The following is a 23,785-nucleotide window of genomic DNA, read 5'->3' on the forward strand; positions in this document are numbered from 1 at the left end:
TTTTTTAAAAAAGAAAAAGAACTACATTTAAAAGAAAATTATACAACTAAAAGAAGAGTAAATATTCATGTTTCTAGTAAGTATGCCAAGTTGCTGCACACCTTCTTCCATCCATCACACCATTTCAAGTGTTCTGTTCTGTGCTTCACTTAAGAAGAAGGGACTGACATCCTTGGAGGTCTTCTATGAAGTTATTTTTATTCCTTAATTATATTTCCAATCTAGTTTTCTCTGCCATGCTTGTGACTTTAAAATGCATTTAAGTTAATCTAGCTGGAAAAATGTAAAAGCCAATCATTTTATCATGTTGTCATGACTGAGTAATAAGAAGTCCCCAGACATGGTTTGAATTATGCAGAATATTTCGTTAGCTAAATCAAATTTCTAAGCTCTCAAAACACAAGGGAACTGTAATAAAAATGCTTTTCTGACATGCCAAATCTGATTAAAAGGCATGTCAAATAATATGCTAAGTCACTGGATGTCGATATAATGGAAGACTTTAGAAATTAAATATTCATGAAGTAAAAGTATGTCCATCCACCACAAAGGCATAAATATAGCATAACTGCACTCTGCTGGATAATTCATCTCAAAATGTTCATTACAAACATGCACCAAGAGAAAATAATTACACATTTGTGCCATTCTTAGGATATCGTAAGGTGAAATAGTTAAAAGTGTACAAAGAAACAAAAAATTGCCTGCTGGTATGATTTTGAAGGAACTGTAGTGCTGTCTTAGATTGTTCACTTATGCATTTTATAGGCATGCAGCATTTATATTACAAATAAATGCTCAATACTGAATGTTGAAACATTTGAATGGTAAAAAATTAATCTACAGCTCATCTGCAAACACACACACACACACACAAAAACCAGCATGAAGGCAATTTCAAGTACAATAAAAGTTCTAAACAGAAGACACCATGTATGAATGAACATGTAATTCAAGTATACACAGAACTCAGTCTATAAACCTAGTTGCACCATATGCAGTCCACAACTTCATACTGGTTGCACGTTTTATAGATGTGCTTCGTGTCATTTTCAGTGTGATAGTAAAATAGGACTAATGCAAAGTAACCTTTAGGTCAGGGATTACCACCATCACATGTTGACTGGCAACAGAAATGAAACATACTGTTTTTGTTGTTGGTATGTTCTGTAACGTTGACTTACGGTGTCCCTATGAATGCGAGACCTCCAAAAGCCCCAGTCATCCACAGACCTGTTTAGGTCTTGCAAGATCAGGGCCATTGTTTCCTTGTTTGAGGAGATAATCACAAGGGGATAAGAAATGGGAGAAAACGCTATACTCTCACCATATTTGCGTGATTGCAGGAAGATTTTCACACGATGCCGTGCACATACCGTACTTGTCCCATCATCCAAGTACTGTGCTAGTGCAGCTTCTCATTAATGATGAAAAAGCATTAATGGCTTGCCAATAGCATTTCACCAGCGCTATAGCAAACATATGAAAGGCAATCACATTTCAATAGCGCCATTGAGAATCCATCATTAAACCTTCTGGAAATAACTTGAATCCCCCAGTCCCCCAATGTACCATTTGGCAGAATCACTTCCTGTGTCAAACTTATGACTCACAGGAGAGTTCCTTAGCGGTGAGAGATTACCCATTTTTTACTATCCAATCACAACCCCTTCTTTTGATGTGCAGAATATAAAAGTGCTATTTTACTGTTTGTGAATCGTTAATGCTCATTATTGCAACCCTGCATGGCAGTAAGTGTTGCAATTTCACCATTGTATCATTCTTGCTAAATAATATTAGAATAGTGTTATTGAAGTGTAAATAGCCCTTGTGTGATAATCTCCTGGACCAATCCATCTATAATACAATATTTCTCTCTCTTCATTGACTCCCAGCTTCCACAAAACTTTTAAATCCAATGAGTCATGTCATCTCATGACATGTTCAAACTATGATAGCCCCAGAGTTAATTTGCTTGTCTTTCATCCATTTACTTGTCCTTGGTATCTGCAAAAATCCCCTCCAGCCCCACAATTTTAAATGAGTTGATTTTTCCCCATTGGGCTTTCTTCACTGCGAAATACACTGTAAGTCAAACTAACTACCACATCCCTCTTTTGTTTTTCTTAAAGCCTCCATTCACTAGCTTATAAACTTCCTGAACATACCACAAGATTCCAAACAAAAAGAAATGATTTATAAGCACCAGAATGATTCAGGGTTAATTCGACTTACTGTATTCTCCAAGCAAGGAATAACTTTCTTTAGCAGAATTAGCTAGACCATCTTGCTACTGCAACTTATGTCACATTTCTCTTACACACAACCTCAGCTGGTTCTGCTGCTATCTCACTACTCCAGTGAAAGGGGAAATCTTTATAGTTATGATAGAATGCAGCGCATGCAGTGAAACTATATACATGCTGACCACACCCTGCATACTATATATTTAGTAACTATCAACTCTGTAATGCATTACTATAGAGGTAGAGATCTGGTAGGCAACAGACCAGATCAGGCCCTTGGTATTTTTGAACTTATCTTAAAGGAGGCCTCCCTTTCTACCTACTGTTATACAGACTTCTCTCTTCAGGAGTGGTAATTATCATCCATTCTAATTCCCAAACTGTCATCATCCAACCATTCATGCCTTTCTTTCTGTTACCCTTATATGGTTCCTAAAGTTTCATTGGTTTGTACCTTTGCACATTTCTAAATAAAAGATTTATTCATTAAAAGAAGGGTCACTCTGCAGTGAATACTAATATACATAGGTGGAAATATCTCCTAAGTTACCCACCACTTGCAGGTCTCTGTTTGAGCTAATAATTCTCCACAAATACCAAGGAGACACTGACACAGTTGGTGAGGATGCCAGGTCCTCCTTCATCTTTTAGGGCAACACTACCTATCCACCCACTTAATTTCTCTACCAAGGCAGCTAACAAGGAAGTTTTTTAAAAACACAGCTAAAAAAAATACTCTACAAATGTTTTTTTTTACAAAATCAAACACCAGTTTGAACTGGCAGTACGGTCCATTTGAAAGCATTTCTGTCATCTATCCAGGGGTGGACAACTGGGGAAGAGGCAAGGGTCATCCCATGGGCCACATTATCACTCCTGGCCTTCCTGGTTCCAGAAATCCATCCCAAATTAATTACTGCAGTGGAGAAGTGGTGGACAAATCTCCATGTTTTGGTGGGCAGTCTGGATAGTTGATTGAAGCTTTGGAGCATTTGGGGAGGATCTAAGGGCGTCTAAGGGAGTTTGAAAGGCCAGTGTGGTGTAGTGGTAGGAGTGTTGGGCCAGGACTTTGGACATCAGGATTCAATTTCTTACTTGGCCATAGAAACCCACTGGGTGATCCTGGCCAAGTCATACATTCTCAGCCCTAGAAAACTCTATGATAGGGTTGCCTTAGGATCACCATAAGATCACAATGGAAACAACTTGAAGACACACCACTAACAACAAGAGGCACCTTGGATTTTATGTAATGGCATTATCTATCATGACATCAAATATCTATATACTGGTTGTATACAACCTTACTGAATCTCATTGTAAGGGCTCATCTATGTACATTTTAAAATGTACATTAAAAATGTCATGCCATGTCTAACCAGTGGTCTGCACTGTCTCCCACCCACTAGACTATATGCTACACTCCTTTCATGCATAAACACAAAATTATTTTACTTCCTTAGGTTTCTTTCTTTTCTAACAGTCACACTAGATCCTTATGAAAGAAATTTAATGTAGCAGCTGTGGACAGCTGTGAACCTTCCTACGAGGGTTGCAGCTGCTACTTCTGAAGAATCAATGATCATTCTCTGATGAGGTTGAAAGAATCCGAGCTGTCCCTGAAATAAGATCATCTGCTGGTATCGTGGGAACTCAGGCAGCAAAGCCACTATTATCTTAATTCCATCCAAAAAAGTGATTTTTAAAATCTGGAATTCCATTGACTAGAAACTTGGTTGTGCACATGTCCTTGAGAAGTGGGAAGAATGAGAATCATGCAAAATATTTCTGGTTCTTAAAATAGAATGTCTGTCTCCTCAAAGGGATTCATAGGGCTTTATATAAGCCATGCTTTATTCTGCATCATCTTTCTTCCCATTCAAATGATGAATATTTTATTTATCAATTTCATTTATATCCTGCTTTTCTCCCTGGAGGGACCCAAGACGAACATTAAACGAGGCATTTTCCAGAACCTGGAAGTAACAAGTTTACAAGTAAAATAATTCCCTGGAATGAGTTACAGTCGGCCCTCCTTATACACGGATTTGTCATGCGTGGATTTGAGCATACGCGCATGGCAAACCCAGAAGTTGTTCCCAATGGCGGTGCGCGTGCACACGTGCCGCCATTGAGAACAAAGTCCTCCCCTCCCTTCCTCTTTCCCCCTTCATTCCTAACTTCCCTCCCTCCCTCCCTCCCTCCCTCCCTCCCTCCTACCTACCTACCTTCCCTCCCTACTTACCTGCTGGGTTGCTGCGCCGCCGTGGCGTTCTCCTTGCTGCTGCGGGAAAATCTGGGTGCCGCTCTTGGAAGCCAGGAGACCTCCAGGCTGCACCCGGCCCTTTCATGGTGGCGGCGGCGGCAGCGGCGAGGAGGCCGAAGGTTGGCCTCGTCCTCCTCGCCGCCGTCGCTGCTGTACAAGGGTCAGATGCAGCCTGGAGGTCTCTTGGCCTCCAGGAGCAGCACCCAGCCATTTTGTGGCGGCGGAGGCCGAGGCCATGAGGAGGATGAGGCTTGGCCTCCTCGCGGCCTTGGCCTCCACAAAATGGCCGGGTGCTGCTCTTGGAGGCTTCTTGGCTTCCAGGCTGCACCTGGCCCTTCTTCTGCGGCGGTGGCGAGGAGGACGGGGCCAGGCTTCATCCAACTCCCTGCCGCCACTGTTAAAGGGCTGGGTGCAGCTTGGAGGCCAAGAAGCCTCCAGGCTGCACCACGCCCTTCTTCTGCGGCGGTGGCGAGGAGGACAGGGCCAGACTTTGTCCTCCTTGCCGCCGCCGCTGTTAAACGACCGGGTGCAGCCTGGAGGCCTCTTGGCCTCCAGGAGCAATACCCGGATTTTCCTGTGGCAGTGGCAATGAGAACGCGGCGGCGGCACAGCAGCAGGTAAGCAGGGAAGGAAAGAGGGAGCGAGGGAGGGAGGGAAGGTAGGTAGGTAAGTAGGTAGGTAGGTAGGAGGGAGGGAAGTTAGGAAGAAGGGGGGAAAGAGGAGGGGAGGAGGGGGACTTTTCTGTCCAATGGCGGCGCACATGCACACGCACCGCCATTGGATAGAATGGGGCTTGAGCATACGCGGATTTTGGCATACGCAGGGGGGTCCGGAATGGATCCCCCATGTATACCAAGGGCCCACTGTACTCCTCTTGGTAATAAAAGTGGAACAATGTATTTCAAAAGTATTGTAGAATGAAATCATTTTGTTGGTGCAGTGAGTAATTTTTTGTTGTTGCCATTTAACATTACATTTAAAGGACATTTTGAGGGGCATTTTGAAGTTTTATGTCATTTTCTTATTGATCCTAATGATTTTATTCCCTTCCAAAAGTAACAAACAGTAAAGAACAACCTAATGAACATGACCTAAAACTACTTTCTTTGCAGTGCCTTGAATAATGGCAATTAATTCCTTTCTAAATATGAATAACAGGAATCAATTGTTTTTCAAAATCAACTTTCCAAGCTCTGATATTTTCTGTATTCATATTCAATCACTATGAAATGTACCTAAATACAAGACCACATCCTCAAGTAATTTGTGGGGGAAGGCAAATGTTTTGAAGAGGAGGATATTAAGTTCTGCACTAAAATGAATTTTATGTCTTAAATCTACTTCCAAGACTCAATCAGAGTTAACCTATTGAAACAATTCTTGAATGATTAGTCAACACATGTAAATCCCATTGATTCAGTGTATCTACATTAATTGGAACTAGTAATTAGACATAGACCTTAGCACTGCAGTATGATGGCTTAGTTTAATTGGACAGCCTCTAGATATTAGATTCTATAACATGCTTATAGTGTCAAGATTTGGTCATTAAGAGCTAACATGTCTAAGGGACATAGGCTATTTGCTCTGAATAAAAGCTTCTTCACACTTTTGCAAATGCAGGTGGCCTGATCAGGTCATTTTATCAGTTCAAATGAATGTGGCAGGATAGTTGATAGTTGCCTGGCAACCATAGGACATCTCTTCCTTTTCCTTTCCTTCCTCTTCTTCCAATGGGATTCAAATCTCCGGTCGGAGGAGTAGATGCAAAGAGAATAAAGAGGCTGGGCTGAGCTACAGAAGCAGAATGGACAGTGCAGACTTGGAAGTACTCCAGAAGCCCAAGAATCTTGAATCAGCCTTCAGCCCATGCATGCCTAATTCCTAATTATTTTATGTTCTTTTATGTTCTTTTTTCTAAATCTGAAGCTCCAGTGAAGAAGTCAGGAAACAAAAGCTTATTTAACAGGCTGAGCTAAATCAATACAAGTGTTTCTAACCATACCACTATATTAGGACCATCAAACACACAGAGCCAGTAATAGCCCAAAGCATAATTTATGACCTCGTAAATTCCTCCCATAAATGCATGCCCTTCACTGCCTGTGTCCCTCCATCCATTTTCAGCTTTGTATCCAACTTCCTTCTCTCTGGTATCCTTCAGTGTCTTATTTATATATTTATTCCAGCTGTGTCTCTCTGGCATTTCCTTTCCAAGTTTATCCAGTTCTCTTTTTAATTCTCTCTCTGAGTAACTGATGTGTTAATATGACCCTCTCACATCAGTGGGTTATCTCCTCTGTTTGATGCATCATTGAATTAAAACAGCATAAATCCCCCATACATATTACAAAAGAGAGAAAGAGACACCATTAGAAAAAGTTCTCCTTTAAAATGGCTTTTAAACTGATTCATCTGAGCCACAGTTTTGCCCTCCATTAGGGAAAGGGCAAAATTGCTTTTATAAGCCATTAGCGATGTTACACTTCTATTGTCAAACTATAGTGGCTCATGTTTCACTAGTACAAATCCAAAGGCATTCAGTTGTCATTATAAAGAATATTTGTATGATAACCAATAGAAGCTGTCTGGCACAAAATATTTCACTTGAGGTTTTTAGGGGTTGTTGTGGTTTCCAAAATACTAATAGAGTTACAAGAATGCTCCCTAAAGTACAGTTATTTTCCAAAACCATTTCAAAGAAAATACAAACAATATCTTTATTTACACCTGCTCTTTCACACCATCCTACTGCTATGCTGAAAAGACCATTGGGGGTGGTGGTCCTGCATGGAGAATCATCCTAGTGCAATCAGTTTCATCCAATTAAATTTTAAAATTTTGCCAAGCTGACTCTATTAAAATCATATATTAACAAAGACACAAACAAACACTGGAAATCCACCATTAGGCAGGGGATGGTTGGTGAGTGAGCAGCAGATATCAAATGTTTTAAAAGGTGAGAAACATGTGTCCCTCCACATGATGCTGGACTGCAAATCCAAGCTGCACTTGCCATTACAGACAGTGGAATGCTGGGAGCTGCAGTCCACTATCTGGAACAACATTTGCCCTAAATCCAACTGTTAGTCTCAATTAGAACAAAGAGAAACTGTCCGTCAACTGTTACATGAATTTCATTCCTGCCCAATGTAGGACTAACAAATCGATTTGGGCCTGTTAAAATTACCTGATTTATCATTATGGCATTACCACTGCAATGGAGGAAATGAGATACTGTACTTCTGGATTTGTCAACTCAAGACTGACTGATACGCCTTGAGATTTTGTTCTTGTTTTCCCAATATTATACTGGGTTAAAATAAATAACGTGGCCTAAATATCCTAAAGGCATCAGATCCCATCTGATCTTGGAAGCTAAACAGGGTCAGTTCTGGTTAGTATTTGGATGGAAGACCCTTAATGAGGTAGTGTAGCCTATATTTCAGAGGAAAGAACTGCAAAACCATCTCTATGTGTTCCCTGCCTAAGAAAATCCTATGACATCCATTGGGTTGCCATAAATGAACCTTGAAGATACACACACATGCAAAAAACTAACTGACCTGTGAAACTGGCATAAAAAGTCTCTAATCATATCAGGAGCTGACAGAAAATATTCTTGGGGGGGGGGGGAGAGATGTATAGGTCTCCAAAACCAAATTGGGAAAAAAAGGAAACAAATCTGGGACTTTCTGGTCTTTTGAATCAGTCTGAATGCACCTTCAAGTATAAAAACAACTCATCTTGATTTGGGTCCCATGCAATTTGACTGGAATGTAGTGTGATGACACTTATTCTTCTGCCTCAAAATTTCATTATCCAGCCCTGCATAACCCAATAGTTTTGTTTCATTTTAATTCTCACTGACTGCCATAGGAACACAAAACTAGAAATCTTCTGGAGCAGCAGTACCCAGTGCAACAGATTTTCCTTCCTTAGAATGATCCTCAAGGACAATACTGAATGCCATGCAAAGTATTTTCAGTATGTGAGGCATGAAATTTCACAAGAATCTGTGGCAGTAAAAATACAATAATCACAGAATCAAGAAGTGAGAAGGAATACTATCTAGTCACAGTATGCTGTGCATATGGTGTGGGGAAAGTTAAAGAAAACAGCCTAAGGAGGATGCCAGTCTAATCAAAGATTATGTGACCTATGTGTGTGTGTGTGTGTGTGGGGAGGGGGTATTTAAAAACCAGGTATGTGTACTTAATTGGCATTTAATCTGAAGTCTGAAGGAGTTCACTTGAATTAGTTTTCCTTGTTTGTTGTACTTACCAAGTAGGTTTGTACACAATCATAATTAGTTTATTATGGTATCATCATAATATGCCATCAAATGAATTGTTACCTTGTGTCCTGTCCTTCCAATTACCTTGCACCAAAGTCACTGGTGTTACTATTTGACAGATGGATAATTGAGGATGACATAAAATGGTTTCGGAAAAGACCAAATTCTGAACTGTGGATATCCAGTGGTCAAATTAATCATACCTCAGCTAACTGTTTCAAAGGGCACCCGGTTTTCCAAATATAAGACTAGCAACTTCTACAGAATGAAACTGATTATCAGAAATTACAAAACAGAAATTGTCACACCTACCAGGTACCACAATCTTTCAGATCAGAATATTTGATATACATGATTTTTTATATCCAGAACTGAATACAATCATATTTGAAATTAATCTAAGTGTAACTATTAGCTTTTTTTTAAAGCTAAAACATTATAGTTCTTACATACAACTCTTTGATGGAAGCAAATTAAGCAATAATAATAATAATAATAATAATAATAATAATAATAATAATAATCTATTAGACAAAGTGTTGTCACCACCAATACTTTGCTGCTTAAAAACTTCCCACAGTACTGCTGAAGCTACCGTTCCTTTTTATAAAAAAAAAAAAGACATAAGGACTCCATTAAAGATATTTGCATGTACATACAGTTTGCCCTTGAGTATAAAGAAATATGTCACACCTCATTAGAAATACAAACTTTGCTATGGATTAAGTATCAATTACTCTTTGGTAGCTTTGTTTACATTTCAGTGACTGTGGAGTGGACTATCAATTAGCTCTCCATGTGTAAAGCCTTTAATTTCATAATTATTCTTCAGCTCTCAGTGATAATCCACATTCACAGGCTATTTCTTTCTTAAAAGACTTATAAAGCAAAGCTATTGTATTAATATACCACTCCTTCAATACTATATGAACAATGTTACCAATAGTAAAGGTCAGGAACATGGATTAATAAAGCACTGTGCATGCCAGAGAAAGCTTTTATTACAATTCTAAGAACCTTTGCAAGTCTGTTCTTAATTATGTGCTAAAGCAAGAGGAAGGAAAGGAGTAAATAAAGATAGCCATTGAGAGTATTTTCAAACTGAATTTTAATCTATTTCATGGTTTTGATGGATTGAAAATTATAATAAAACACTGAATTACAATATATTATGTTAAACAACCACACCTAGCTGCCTAGTACTGTACATCCAGTTTGAAGCTGTATTTCCCAATGTGTGTGATATTGCCTCCCAGAATTGAAACTACACAAAAGCAAAATATAGATCAATGAAAAGATTGCACCTGTCAGATAATGCATGACTCATTCCATTTTGAAGGTAGAAAATATTAATTGTTAAATTTAACACCCTTTTGGCATGTCATTGAAGTACTGATAATTTGAAGTGTCTATGTAACATCTCTGAGGCGGTACATACTTTCTCATAATAAAGCCTCCACTAGCTATGGCCAGTTACGCGGATGGATCTAATTTTTTTTTCATCCTTGGGTAAGGTGGGTGGCAAAAGCCATAGGTCAGGCGAAGAGCATTTGTCCCAAACTGAACCCCAAATCTCCTATTCAAAAACCTAGAGAGGGGCTTCCACTCAGCATAGCCAACACTGAACAATATGAAACAATGGTCTAACTCACAGTAGATAGTCAACATTTTCTGCTCATTATGAAACTGTTCTGCAGATCATTGCACAAGAAATGTGAAACCACATCAAAAGGACAACAGTAAGCACAACACTGAGAACAAATGTTGAATTCTCTCTATGAAGTCTTAAGAAGGGCACCAGTGTATTTTTTTTTCATTCCATCTGTGGGCCTTTAGGTCGATAGTTCCAGCAATATTTGAGCAAAAATATTGTGTGAGAGCCAGCATGGTGGTTTGAGTGTTGCACTATGACTCTGGAGAGGAAGGTTCAGTTCCCTGCTCAGCCATGAAACCCACTGGGTGACCTTGGGCAAGTCACATGTTCTCAGCCTCAGAGGAAGGCAATGGCATTCTGAACAAATCTTACCAAGAAACCCTTAAGAAGCCTTAGGGTCACTGTAAGTCAGAATGGACTTGAAGGCACACAACAGGAACAACAAGAACAAAAAATATATAATCAGAGCAAGAGCCTTAAAGACAACATTCAGCAAAAATAAAATCCCCCCCCCCCCAATATGTGGTAAAAATACCTTCTGTAATTTTGCAACCACTTACAGCAAAAGAGGCCATCTTTTCCCATTACAAATTTCTCACTGTTAGCAAACAGAAAACCAGTCTGTGTCAGAGGTTGGTGTTCTTTCTAGGTATAAACTGTCCAAAGCACTTAGACTTGATAATACTGAGCAACGACATAGAAAATATGACAGATCACAACCCCATTTCCATATAAATTATCCCAGCAAATACAATAATTTCCTCTAAGATTATTTTTGACTGTATTGATAATTTGGTATTGGTGGTAACCATAATGAGACTGTTTAACCATATAATTCCAAGGAAACAAAACTAAATTTTGACAGTGACAAAAACAGTAATAACAGGACATTTAGGAATGAATTAGATCAAGTTCTGTCCTGTCCTTCAGCAAGACTAAAGAAAATTGTGAATACAATACAAGATATGTCTGTTCAGAAGTATTAAGAAATATAGTTCAATATTTGCCCATTCATAGAATGAGAACCCACAAGCATTCTTTCCTTGGACTAGATCATACACTGATAATTAAAAATTAAACAAAATCCACAAAACAATGATACATTTACTGGTCAACCAAAATGCACAAAATTCATGTTGCTAGCATTTTGTGCATTTCAGTTGGTCAATAAAGTATCACTGTTTGGTGGATTTTGGATGTCATTGTACTTTACTACAACATGGCTACACCAGATAAAATTAAACAGTTGTTCAAGAAAGGTTCTAAAAATCTTCCTCCGTCCCCATTATTAGCTTTTTATACAGACTTAAAAGGTTTTAATAATTTCCCATAAACTTAGGTTATCAATTGCCTTGCAGGTTACTTTATTCTTTTGGCAATCTTACATTCAATGTCAACTCATAATACGATTTCCCTAGAACCTTTAAAAAGATCTATGAGATCCAATAGAAATGGTTTAATATCATTAACCGTTTGGAAGAATTATCCATTGCATTCAGTTTCTATTACCTTCTAAATAAATGAATTCATGAGTCAACTTAATGATCAAAGTATCTTGTACTTGTATCAAAGTCTTCCCCTTCCACATTAACTTTTTTTTGTGCCTACAAAATTTTAATTCAGTCAGATAAAGGGGTTCATAATCACTCTAGACTAGAGACTGAGAATGGAACCATGAAAGCATAAGGGTAGGTAACTGCTACCTTGAAATTAAAGCCTCTCATTACGAAAACTATAGGATAAAAAAAATGTGTGTAACCTACCAGATTGGCTTGAAAAGAAATAACAGTAATATTCTTCTTCTTCAATATTTTTCTTCAACTATAATATTATCTGTTCTTCAACAGTAATATTATCCTTCAAATAATCTTTTCCATTCAAATTTTTAATACTATACATATTACAGTCATGAGTAGGAAGCTAATTTAATGATTCTTCAAAGAGCTTTGGTCTTTAAATTTGTAATCTTAATTGTATTTTCATTAACATTAATCTATGAAGATTAAGATGCATACTAATAAAGTACAACTTGCATTTCATACAGAAGATGTAAAAATGTATTTGTTTATGTTGTGCATTTGTATATTACACTGAATTTTAACAACAGTTGTTTCTTCTGGAACCAGCTACTGCAAATGAAGTTAAATGTCTTAATCTCTTTCACTTAGAGTACTGTATCATGGGTGATAAGTAGCAATATTTAAAACAAATCATTGAAAACCCCTATGGAATAAAATTAAGAGCACTCAGAAAAGGAGGAATATCATATTGGCATTAACCCTACTTACTAAAACCAGTCTAAATGAAAAAAAATTATCACATTTGATGAAATACATTCAAGCCTGAAGGGTGGAACATCTCCAAAGGAAGAAAACTTCCCAGTTGTGAGACAGTTGACATACGTCTTTTTAATAATGTAAAAAATACTTTTGCTAGCTAAATGTCAAGGTCCATCACCCTGTCAAATCAATTTTATAGCTACAGAGTCATTATTCAATGTACCTATTTTTGATAGGTATAGCACAGAAAGACAGAAAACTCTATTTTAGTTCCAAGTGAGATATTTATTAACTCAATCTCCTAGTCGGTTATCTCCTGAAGGTTTGGTAGAATTCTAATAATATCCTGGACTATAACCTTTTCATTAAAAATTCAGTCGCCTTCCTTGCACAGATACAGCATCACAGGACACAGACTGATTTTTTTCTTGCTCAAAAACCTCAAGAATTCACTACAGCAGAACTTTCTCATTAAATTTGCAAAGGGTGAATTTCATATCATATGCACTCCAATCTATTTCCTAAACCAGCTATATTAAAGGTCCTCCATCACAAGCTGCAAAGGTCACTGTTTAACCTCTTGTAAAATGTTGGCACTATATACCACACTAAGCTTTTTTTATTTATCCTGCTAAATTTGTATGTATGACACTGCCAGACTATTCTGCTACTAACTATTAAAGAACAGTTTTCGTTGTTCCAGGACTTGGCTTCTGTCATAATTAGAGCTTTTCCCACTAATGTATTTGTAAATTTTAAGGCAAGGAATAACACTCAACATGAGAGATCTTTCCTGAATGTGAAAAGGAAAACAAATATTACCATATGTAAATATCCTAAAGGACCCAGACCCTGCCTGATCTTGGAAGCTAAGCAGGGTCAGTCCTGGTTAATATTTGGATGGGAGAACACCAACAAATACCAGTTGCTGTAGACTATGGGGCTTGACAGATGGGCAGAAAGGAAGCAGACTGCGGCAACCACACGCCATGGCCTGTGCACAGCAGAAAAAGAAGCCTCAAAAAGGGATTTCTTTTTGTGCCACAGAACAGGTTGCCATTGGCATGCTTGTGCTCCATGATGATGCCCCTCGTGCACCTTGCCATTTGGGCACTGCGCATGGTGGATGTCATAGCCGCGTGCCCCGTGTAAATGACAGCGCACCAAGATGGTGCCTGCAGCATGTAAAGCACCAGTCTGTACTGGGCCCAAATTTCAGAGGAAAGAACTTGGAAAACCACCTCTGACTATCTCTTGCCTAAGAAAACCCTATGAAATTCATGGGGTCACCATAAGTCAACAGATGATCTGAAGGCACATAAGCACACAATGAAAAAAAAAATCTTGGAACCTGTGCATTCAACATGTGTACACTACAAATGGAGCTCTTCAGGATTTACATGCATATGTGAAAGTGTGTATGTGAAAGGAAGGTAGAATGACACTTCGCTGGCAACCCAACAGTCATGAAGAAGCACACAAGCGAGCCACAAAGTGGTAGGTATGCATTTCACAGAGAGTGGAAGATATGAAACTCATGCTCCAATCACATGGATGACTACAAAGATCAGCTAGAATTTTAAAGGTTTGGTCATTTTGAAACAAACCACTTCTCTATTTCTAGAGTATATTTTAAGAGCCCTGCAGTGCACTTGTATGAGAATTCCTTATTCCTGTTTCAAATCCTATTACACTGTTTCTATAATTTGTCAGTGATGTAGCAGCAAAAATGGCCACATTTTTCCTTTGGAATTAGATCCATGAGGAGTGTGTGACATGTTTTCAATGTCAATAGCATTCCCAGAAGCTTCCACACTTTCATCACACCTTTAAAAGGAAAGTGTGGGTTGTTTTGTTTTGTTTGTGTCACTGCTGGCGCAGCAGTAAATCTGGCAGCAGGGGTAGGATGCAGCCAGTGCCAGGTTCTGGTGGAGAAAGAGAACATCACTGAAGCCTTCTATGCATGGCAGTTCCTTACAACCACTTCTCATGAACTGAGTACACATACTACATCACCAGGCATTCACAATTCCAGCTGATAGCACACCAGAGCCAAGGATCCCAGGCAGAGGACTGACAGCAGTTTCTTACTGTCTCTCATTGCACTGCAGAATGGAAAAGATCCAGTGTAGTGTAGTAGTTTGAGTATTAGTCTACAACTCTAGAGACCAGGGTTTGAATCCCCACTCAGCTATGGAAACCCATTGGGTGACCTTGAGGAATTTCACTCCATCAGCTTCTGAACAAATCTCGTCAAGAAAACCCCATGATAGGTTTGTAAGTCAGAAATTACTTGAAACACACACAACAACTACAGTGGAAAGGGAAGATGCACCAAGACTTACGTTCATTCACAAGCTCAGTTGTCAGGAGGTTCCAAATCTTTCTTAATTGTCCAAAGAAGTTTAGTATTATCTCACTTCCAAAGAGTTCCAAGTCCTCTGTGTGCACTGACTAGAGCTGTATATTATAAAATTACAGTCTTTTTTCAAATGTATCAAATAGCTTTATGGTGATCACGATCAAGCTTCTTATAACTTAACTTATTTCTTAAAGATGTTAAGAATAACAATACATCAAAAATAGAAAAAGATATATAAGGAGTAAATTGAATTTCTGCTGAACCACTTTGACCTTTACAATTATGGAGAATTCAACCAAGCATTCATTAGATCAAACCACTCTCACATCTTATCAAGATAACTAGCAACAGTGCTGGCCATGAGCTGTTTCATATTATGAGTTTCATTCAGAAATAATGAATGTTACAGTGCTGCAAAATTAGATTTCAAACAGTAAAATATTATTCTTTAGAATTATAAGCAATTATGACAGCAGGAATACTGAGTTAATTTCTAATCTAATCTTGTTTTAGTAATACTGTCAAGGTACAGTTGTGGGCACAGGGATTATCATATAACTAGAATGGAATTCCTGTTGCTAATGACAACGGAAGAGACTTAATAATGGTTTTTTTAAAAACCCAGCAAGTACAACACACAACTTGGAGCAGTCGATCATTAACATAGCTAAGAATCACAGGTCATTTTGTGCAAAGTGACACAAATTAGATACATGAATATCTTTCATCTGAATAATTCTGGGTTTTTTCCCTTTATTTCCTTGAGGGTTTTATAGATTTATATTTATTTCATTTTTACACCTTCTCTAAGCATTTTCACCTTCATATCTTATATATCATTTTGTAAGTAAGTAAGAAAAGGTGTTAAACCCAAGGCTATTTTAGCAGTCAGCCCACCAACTGCATTCTATTATTTGATCAAAAATTCCACACTGCCAGCTATCATGAAGCACATGCAATTTCTTTCCTGTACTGGTAGAATTCATGCTAAAAGAGGAGTTGTACAGTAAAACAGAAAGGGACAGTCTTCTCAATATTAATGAAAGGCTGAGCAACAGAACAATTAAATACAATACTTTAAGAAAAGCATGATTTCAGTTACAATATGCCCTCTCAATCATACAGCCCACCCTCCCCAACTGCTGGCTTGCCATCCATGGATTTAAGCATCTGTGGATGGCCAGCCCCATTGCCCCAATGGCTGTGTGTGCATGCAGCTGTGGCAGAGTGGCTACATGTGCATGTGCCACCATTGAAAACCATGGGAATTGAGTCCCTTTTTTTCATCTGTGTTGGGGGGGGGGGTCCAGAACAGAATCCCCAGACACTGAGGGCCAACTGTACTGAAGTTTATTTTTTGTATGCTTTAGTTATGTGTTTTGTTATTTATTTCATTTTGTAGGGGTTTACACTGTATTTTTTACAGATTCCTCCTATTGTCATGCCTTGTTCCCAAGACCAAGATTCAGACTAATACAGACAGTGAGAAGAAGGATAGAGAGATATGCCCTGTTCAGACTATAATACATACAGGGAAACAGAAGAATAGGGGGGCATGGCAGTGCTTGAGACAGACAGACAGACACCAGCCACAACACAGAGAAATGGATTTGACAATACCGATCACAGTGAAAAGTAGATGAGAGAGGGAAGGTTTGTGATGCTCATAGCATTTATATAGGAAACACTTATTAATCAGACAAGAAGTGCAAGAGGCTACCAGGCCATTAATAATCCAGCAACAAGCTTGGGACATTGTTACTGACAACTGACCATTTGGGAGGAAGCAACACTCTCATCTCTTGATTACTGACTGACTCATGTTTCTGAAGAACCTTGGATCCTACCTTGTAAGTTGACTATGCTATCGAACATTCCCTTGGATTGACACCTTGGCTTTCTTGCTGTACCCTACCGACTTGGACTGCCTGGACTCTGAAAACTGTACCTGGCTGGTACAGAGCTGGTACACAACTGGGGCTGCTACAGTCTCATTTCTGATGGATTTTGCTTGGTACTTTGCCTTGGCTGGCCTTCAAGACAGGACACCTACCAATTCAAGCAAGGCTGATGGTACACCAGTCCATCTGAAAAGAATCACTTGAGTATTCCCATTTCCACATGAAGGACGTGCAATCAACAGAAAATCATCTCAGGTTAGCACTACTACACTGAATTCCATGGTGACCAAAGTTTCATAGACTTGTGTAGAAACACCTCAATAACAAAGCTTCTGACAAGGACAACCCTTTTACTCCATGACCTTTGTCTAGATAGAAACATTTTAGCAGCATCAGCACTGAGAGGATGGTGAAAGAAAAAGGAAGAAATACAGATTTTCAGTGTTGGGTTGCAGCAGGATGTCTTCAATATACAATACAATAAAAGCTTGAGCTGGGAAAGAATGGGATTGTATTCTAACTGACCTACTGCAGCTCTACCAGCCTACAACAAGCAAAGTAAACAGCAAAATAGAGAGAAAGGGGGAAGCACACAAGCCTTTCTCATCATCTGCCTCCCCAAATCTACAAGCTAAAAAAGTGAAGATCTGTCAGTTTGGCCACAAAAATGGAAATCATAAGAAAAGTGCAGGCTAGAGAGCCAGCATGGCATAGTGTTTTGAACATTGGACTATGATTCTGGAGACCAGGGTTTGAATCTCTACTACACCATAAAACCCACAAGGTGACCTGAATAAATCTTACCAAGAAACCCCCCTGATAGGTAGCCATAACTCAAAAATGACTTGAAGACACACAACAGCAGTGAAAGGAAAAACTCATCCCTTGGGACATTTTGGAAGACGATTTCAGGTAATCTCACATATTTTTCTTTACTTGTACAAGGCTTTAACTGGCCTGATTATTTCATTTCATGTGTATTTATTGTTAGTTTTGAATTAAAAGTTGCTGAAATATGTTGAATGTTCTTCTTTTTTGTGAGGTAGGAACTAATCTTTATTATATAAATATATAATCAATGGTGTCATTAGGGGGTGCAAGAGAGGAGGACTGCAATAGCAATAGCATGAGCATTTCTATACCGCTTATCAGTAAATTCAGCACTCTCCAAGAGGTTTACAATCTGTAAGCTAACTGCCCCCAACAAGCTGGGTAATAATTTTACTGACAAAAGGATAGAAGACTGTGTGAACCTTGGAGTTCCTGGGATCGTACTCACAACTACACGGGGCTAGTCTTGTGCCTAATCCAGAAATTTCAACTGGTACAGAATATAGCAGCCAGCTCGATTACAGGAACAACTAGGAGTGACCATATTACACCTATATTGAAATCACTCCACTGGCTGCCTATTGGTTTCCGGGCACAGTATAAGGTGTTGGTCATTACCTTTAAAGCCCTCCATGGCTTGGGCTCAACCTATTTCAGGGATCGCCTCCTTCCGTATAATCCACCCCGTACCCTCAGATCCTGTGGGAGGAATTTGTTGCAGTCCACAAAGACCAGATTGACGGGGACCTCCCAGAGGACTTTTCCCACGATCTCTCCCACTTTATGGAATGGCCTGCCGGATGAGATCCGTCAAATTGCCAACCTAGAGAGCTTCAAGAAAGCTGTCAAGATGGATCTCTTCTGGCAGGCCTTCCCGAATAGAACCTGGCCATGTAAAGATCTCCCCACAGACATATACAAGTGGAGACTCTGCCCACCGTTATTCTCTTATTGTATTATTGTTTAGATTTTATTGTCTGTAATTTTAATGGTTAGAATTGTTTAATCCTTTTTAAGGGGGGGCAATTGTATATATTGTATTTTTTAAAGGTTGTATGCCGCTTTGATTGTGGTAACAAGCGGGATATAAATTAAATTTTTATTTTTGTTATTTTATTTATTATAACCTTGTAGCTGAAGTACTGGAATTTAACCACTGCGCCACCAGGGATCCACACCAGGTGACACCCTAATTGGAATGGCACCACTGTTCCCCAAGCATTGAAGACATGAAGTGAGGTGCAGGTCTGTGGGTGGAGAAAGAAGATGCTCATTCACTGTCACCATTGGCAAGTGAGGCAAGCATCTCCTTTGCTTGCTGAGCCTTGGCAGATTTGGGAGGCACTAGAGGGGGCCTGATGGAAGATACCTCGGAGTGGAGATCCTTGAGGAAAGTCTGGTGGGGGAAGGGGCTTATTGGAGCCTCATCTATCAAAATGGAGGACATTTTGGAACTCTTCTTGTACCCCTGAAGAGAAGGCTGAAATGTAAGGCATGTCTGTGGAAAGTAGGACGTCTGGTCACTCTGCATGGGCCCTACTGCACACTGCTGATAGCCCATCTCTTGGGGGGTGGTCACTGGAGCCCCAAAGAAACAGGCAGTTTCTTTTGTTGGCTGGGCCTGCGGTGTTGAAAAAAATGATCCACACCGGGTGTCAAATATGCTAGGTAGGGCATGTAATAACATATTCAGCCCAGAATATCTAGGATTTGGATTGTAGTTACCAATCTGTTGGAGAGTCCCCTTATTTATAAATACATGCTGTGTCCTTCAGATCACCCCATGATAATCAGAAGTATAATATAATTATCCAAATGACTGACAATTTGAAGAGCTCATGCTCCTTGCTCGTTCAATGTGAATAATATGATGCTAATTATCTTTTCATTCTATTAGCAGCAGCCATGCACTAAACCATGCAATGCAAGTTTTCCTTTATTTTTCACATCCACAAATGCATGAGATCCACAAGATACCTTAATTTAGTTATTCTTTCTCCTCTTGTTCCATGCATCTTCCAAAGGATGACATACACTTAATAAAATGCATGAAGTCATCTTTCTGTGTTTAATTTTAAATCCCAAGGCATCGTTATCTCAGTAGCTCATTTTCATGAACTAATTACACTTTAATAACTCTTCAAGCATGTATTTACAATAAATTAAGCTTGAAATAAAAAGGGCTAATATAGATAAAGTCATTATCACCCTTTCAAGAATATGACTTTTGTTTTGATATATTCTCATTCTCTCATATACACACAAAGTGCAAGATTTAATCATTTACAGCCAAAGCCACATATAAGATTTCCACTTGTCACTATAAGACAGATAACATACTGAAAATGTTATACAGGAAAACAATGGTGGAAAACTTTTAGAGTGTCCTCTGACAGCTCAATGACCTTCAAATAATACTTGGATTATAATAGAGTGCATCAGTCATCCTCAAACTGAAAACAGTCCAATACACTTCTCCTGTTCAGTACAGTAACATCCCCTTTCCTTCTTCCTGATATAATGTTGTAGTGAGGTACTCACCCAGGTAGAGAGAGCTGAAGGGGCTAAGGGCAGCCAGGTGGTGGAGGTTGAGGGGAAGGAGGAAGTTAACCCAGAGGTGGAGCCAGTGGTGGAAGGAGGAGGAGCTGGAAGGAGTATAAAAGCAGAAGGGCTAAGGCGTGCGGGAAAAAAGGATGGATGCGGAAGAGCTGGTCGGGCAGCAGTGGCCAGGGAAGGTAAAGAACAGGGTTTAAGGAGGCCAGAGAGGGACAGAGTCCCTGTGCCTCTTCCAAGAAGGGCCCTACGGCCAAAGCAGAGGCCCCAAGAGGAGGAGAGGGGACAGAACCCTCAAGAGGAGGAAGCCTGGGCTTTTGTGGGCTCTGGGGAATGGACAACCAGAGACCTTGAGGATTTGGAGGATGAGTGGTGGAGTCCACAAGAGAAGCTTTGGGAAACAAGCCCTGTCATGATGGGAAGTGGGAATGTCTGACTTGAAGACTGGACTTTATGTTTTGAGTTATCATCTGCTGGATACAAAGCTATTTTCTTATTAAAGGTACAGTTGTATCACACTTGCCTGAGTAAGTTTGTTGTGCATGTGGGGGAGAACATAAGGGGAGGAGTCTGTTTCCTTGCAAGATGAAGTCTGCTATGCCAGCCCCGCCCACAAATGTGTCTTGCAAAGGCACCACCAAATGGTACACAATAGTTATGAGCAGATAAGTGAAAAGTGGCCACCCAAGCAACTTCAAGTAAACAATTTAACTACAGAGCACAGCTCAGTTATGAGTCCTTCATGTTCAGTTAGGCTTCCTTCATATTCCTTGTACTGTTTACTGGGCTAAGACCAAACCTCTGTTGCTATGTCTAGCCCAGATACTTTTTCAATCAGCATTAGTACCAAGGGCTGAAGAATAGAGTTTTGCCTTTTGATGGTGCAAACCAAAGGCCAATGTAATATCTCAGAGAAAATTGTCCTTATCACATCATACGACAACTGCATCATAAACTAGCAAAATGTGATGTGAACAATGTAATTCTGTTGAGGCTGCTCAGGAGAATATGTTTCCCTTCTATACTTTGGATACATATTTTGAGTGAACCCTGGTCTTCAGAGTCCTTCAGACCACTATGTCACTCTGTACAGTCATTTTATGACTCCTTAAAGTCAACTCTGTGTAAGCCTTGTGCAAAGAATTTCACAACACAGAAATAGAAACACCAGAATAGTAGCAGATAGCTAGTAGGAGGCGCTTTTAAAACTTTAATACTAATTTAATACTAATTTTCCTGAACACTTTCACATCAAAACAAAGTTCTGCATAATTACTTTTGAAAAATTTAATTTTATTGGCATATGGATTGTCCATTTTTATTAACTTCTGAAAGTCTTTGATAAAAAATGAAAAATAATTTTGGCAATACAGTATGTGCCAACATATTGACTGTGCTTGCTATGAATGAATTACAAGTAATGTTACTGAAATTACGTGAAAATTAATGTCCAACAAATACCCACTGCATTTTCACGTCATGACTTCAAGCTTCTATCTCTGCCACACCACCCTGAATCTCCACCTGTGGGGAAAGAAACATGGAAATGTTTCTGAGTAGAAATATTAAGTTTTATATGTTGCCCTTCCAACTACAGACATTCTTTGAATAATTAGTAACATCATAATGTAAATATAATAAGCAAAGGATAACCTTGGTAATTTGGTGGTCTGGTAATTTTCTGGTAAACTGTTGGAAAGAGACTCTCCTTTTGCAACTGCAAAAAGTGGAAATGAAGGATACGCTCTTGTTCCAAATGTTGCAGAAATCAGTCTGTCACTGTCTTGCCATAGTTAAGAATACAGCAAATTGCTAAGTGCGGTTAGCAAAAGAAGGGAAATTACTGTAATCAGGAACCAGAGAGATGATGGTTGTAGTATAGGTCACAAATAGGCACATGTCTGCACGCAAGTTAAATCAAGGTGATTTTTCCAAGAGCTAATGGAAAGAGGTTTCCACACACCACACATGAAAAGTTTTATTTAGAAGCAAAGAGAACTGCAGAAGATTGAATTTGTGCATTTTATAGCAGTATTGGGATAAAGTGAAAAACTAGATTGGAGGGAGGAAATTTATAATGGATGCAGAATTCATCAGTTACCATAAATTAATATAAAGCATATGGCATTAATGGGATCAACGAGTATCACAAATATTTCAAGTAGAGCTTAGCTGTTCAGAAAACAGGCATTTTAATAAGAATTATACTTAATTCTCAACAAGCAAATGCACTTTATACTGTAAATGGTTATAAATTAAATAGTTAAAGGTCCAATACAGATGGGCACTTTGTGCTGGCTTGTGGATGGAGCCACGGCGCAGCGTCCACACGCTGGACACTGTTACTCTGCCCCATTGCACCATGATGCCACATGCCCTTCTAGATGGTGAACGGCATCATGGCATGACTCCAGCGCAGTGCAGAAGGGGCATCATTATGTCACCCCATTGCAGCTATGACACCCCTTCCAGGGAGCTAAAAAGAAGCCCCTTTTCATGGTTTCTTTTTGCTCCCTGCAGAGGCTGCAATGTGCGGTTGCCGCAGCCCCAATCCAGGACAAAAAGTGGCGGTGTCTTGCTGCCCGTCTGTACAGCACCATAGTCCCCTTATTATTGTTCATCATTTAAACTACAGGTTTTCTACCAAACTGGAAAGCTGCTATATGACAAATAATTACATTTTGCAAGTACAAACACGTTATGTAGACTGAAGAATCAAATCCTTCGCAATATTTTTATCCATAGCTCCCAAAGCTCTATAACCATCAGTAGAATCTATGAAAATATAGCTGTAGCAATATGATCTTATCTGTAATAACCTGGCATTGAGGCTAACCATAAAGACACCCAAGGTAGTAAAGGACTGACAATACTGAGTGTCCCCTGTGTTCAGGATCTATAGATAAAACAAGATGGTTGACAGATGGCTATGTTAGTGCTTATCCTACTATGGTGAGAACTAGGCTTTCTGGAATCAATGGAGTAAAAAATGCTCCAGAGTGGTAGTCCAACACTCAAACCACTGTCATGCTTAACTCTTAGGCTGCATACACACTGCAGAAATAATCTAGTCCAACGCCACTTTAAGTGAATTCTGGGAACTATAGTTTTGTGAGAAATGTAGCCTTCTCTGTTAGAGAGCTCTGGTGCCACAACCAACTACATTTCCCAGAATTCCATAGCATTGAGCCAAGGTAGTTAAAGTAGTGTCAAACTGGATTATTTCTGCAGTACAGGTGCAGCTTTAGTTTTAAAACACTACTTTGGAAAGGGCATGTAAAAAAATAATAATAAAGACTACCCTTGCAACTCTTTAGTAAACAAGCAACACCACTGCTGAGAACCTAGGCTAAGGCTGGATAGTGTAACTCACCATATGAGGAGTTGTCCATTCAT

General features: G+C 39.3%; 1 protein-coding gene across 9 annotated transcripts in view; it reads right to left on the reverse strand.

Annotated features, from left to right (window-relative positions):
- The window catches only part of PAG1 (phosphoprotein membrane anchor with glycosphingolipid microdomains 1), a 110,617-nt gene that overhangs the window by 56,119 nt on the left and 30,713 nt on the right, over nucleotides 1–23,785 (reverse strand). The window contains exon 2 of one of the 9 annotated variants that reach the window (XM_042464754.1): nucleotides 21,855–21,913. The exons of the other annotated variants lie outside the window; for them this stretch is intronic. The gene's annotated coding sequence lies outside the window, so the exon portion shown is untranslated. The remainder of the gene's footprint in view (nucleotides 1–21,854; nucleotides 21,914–23,785) is intronic. 9 annotated transcript variants of the gene reach the window in all.

The sequence above is a fragment of the Sceloporus undulatus genome, chromosome 4 (assembly GCF_019175285.1).
Source record: "Sceloporus undulatus isolate JIND9_A2432 ecotype Alabama chromosome 4, SceUnd_v1.1, whole genome shotgun sequence".
NCBI lineage: Eukaryota > Metazoa > Chordata > Lepidosauria > Squamata > Phrynosomatidae > Sceloporus > Sceloporus undulatus.